This window comes from Castor canadensis, chromosome 11 (genome assembly GCF_047511655.1).
Source record: "Castor canadensis chromosome 11, mCasCan1.hap1v2, whole genome shotgun sequence".
NCBI lineage: Eukaryota > Metazoa > Chordata > Mammalia > Rodentia > Castoridae > Castor > Castor canadensis.
In genome coordinates this window covers 26,867,519-26,870,081 of record NC_133396.1, presented here as the reverse complement: position 1 = coordinate 26,870,081, position 2,563 = coordinate 26,867,519, and positions in this window count along the sequence as shown.

Here is a 2,563-nt window from a genome sequence, read left to right as displayed (position 1 = left end):
CCAACCAGTCAACTATGGTTAAAGAAGCAGAGTCACACTGTGCAACATGGCTGTCCTCAGTCCCACAGTCATTAGTGATGGGGGTGGAGACAATCCCAAGAAAAGCCCGGAGTCCAGACACTGGTGACAACTTGTGCAGGAAAAAGCATCTGAATAAAATTGCTGATGAAAATTCTGCTATTGCTGAGTTCAAGCATGAAACTGTCCTCTTGAGACTCTAGTCAGAGCTGTTGACATCCTTCTTGCTGGGAAAACATTGGCAGGAAACTCAAGCAAATTTGGAGTCAAATACTGGCCAAATATCAGCTGACACAGTTTAATTTTCTCAAATGGATAAAATTAAAGCATAATCCTAGTGGGCATTGTGGTGAACACCTGTAATCCCAAACTCAGGAGGCTGAGGCAGGAGGATCTCAAGTTTGAGGCCAACCTGGGCTATATAGCAAGACCCTGTACCAAAAACATTTATATGCATATTTTTTCCTCAGGTGAGAAGACAGGAAGATCCATTGGTACATTGTCTTTCATTCATCATCATAGCTTGGCAAATTCTTACTCCCTGCTCCCAAATTACTGCAGTTTAAATATACTGCAACCCATGGAAAGCCATAAACACTGGGCACGGTGGCTCACGCCTATAATTCTAGCTACTTGGAAGGTAGAGATTGGGATCATCACAGTTTGAAGTCAGCCTAGGTAAATAGTTTGTGAGACCCTTATCTCCAAAATAAACAGAGCAAAATGGTGTAGCTCCAGTGGTAGAGCACCTGCTTGCAAGTACAAAGCCCTGAGTTCAAACTCCAGTCCCTCCAAAAATAATCATAATAAAAAAGAATGTCTAGGGATATATCCACTGTGGTGAGTCATATTGTGCTTCCCAAAAGCTCTCTCAGAACCTCAGATTGAAAATGTAGTTGGAAGAAGTGTCTTTGCAAATGTAATTTAGTGTCTCAAGATGAGGTCATGCTCGATTGGGAGCAGCCCCATATCTGATGAAGAGAGTCCTTGGCAGTTGGAAAAGTTGAGCACACAGAGACCTGGAAGAAAAGGCTGTGTGAAATCACAGGTAGAGATGGAGGGCAGCCCCCAGTCCCCAGCCTGGGGATGCCAAGGAATCCTGGCAGTCATCAGTAGCCAGGGTATGAACAGAATGTATTCCCCTCAGAGCCTACGGAGGAAGCAAACTGCCAACACTGCTGGCTGCCAGGATTGTGAGAGAACAGGTATCCGTTGTTCAAGCCACTCAGTTCCTGGTTGTTTTTATAGCAGAGCTGGGAAATGGACATATCCTCTGCTAAGAATCTTGGGGATTTTGAAGTAAGGGCGATTTCTGAAGTCTCTTGAGCCACAAAGCTGCTCCCTTCCTCAGGGCTTTTGCACATGCTGGCACCTCTGCTGAGTACCCTTTCCATGCTCCTTGCATGTCAGTCTACTTCTCACTTTTCTGGAATTAGCTCAATGTCATCTTGCAAAGAGACCATGCCCGGCCACCTCACCTCCTACAGTCACTGCCTCATGGTAGTTCTGTTTTGTCACACATGAATTTTTCTTCCTAGCACTTGGCACACAGTATACTCAAAGACTCTCTTCTTGAGTTATTTGATTAACTGTGTGTGTCTCCCATGAGGCCAAGGATGGCATCTGTTTTCAGTGGCTCCTGAACCCAGGCCTGGAAACAGTACCTGATTTCTGGAAGGGACTCACAGAGTGTTGATTGAAAAAGAAAAGGAAGAAGGCATGAGAGAGGAAAAAGGAGTACACAACACTTCCATTTGGGCTGTACACTGCTATCAGACAGAGGGCACGGGGGGTGTGTAGGGCCTGGGGCACTCACTCCTGGGCATTTTCCCTACAGGACCTTTTGGGCTCATCTTTTAAGGTAGCCATGACCACTATGGGCACAGATGGCCAGTCAGCCACCAAGCCATGATGTCTACCATGAACCCAACAAAATACTACTCTGAATGGCCTGTCTCCAAGGGAGCTTGAGTTTGGAGAGGGAAGATGGACTATAAATACATAAACACATAATAAGGTGACTTCAGGAACTTCAGAAGTGCTGTGAAGGACATAAAACAGGACAGTACATGGTTAGGGAGGGCTACTTGGAGTAGGTGACAGATGAGCTGGAGCCTGAATGATAAGAGGGCCTCCATGTGAAGCCCGATGGGCAAGAGAGAGATGTGTGTGTGTAGTGATTTCAAGCAGAAAAGCCAGCAAAGGCCATGAGCCAGGGTAAGACCTGGGAGGGTCAAGGCACAGGGAGAGAGAAGGCAACTGTGGCTGGGTTACAGGAGGAGGGAGAGAGAAGTAGGACATGGTGCTAGAGGGGAAAGGTGGGGGGCTGCCTCTATAAATCCTGCAGACTACAGGGTATTTTCTGTTTGTTCCAAGTGCCATGAGTTACCCATGAAGGATTCCAAGCAGAGTGGAAGAGTGGTTATCTTATATATGCTTTGTTTGTTTGTTTCTTTTTGTAGTATTGGGGATTGAACTCAGGGCCTTGAGTTTGCTAAGCAAGCACTCTACCACTTGAGCCATGCCTCCAGTCCCTTTGCATCTA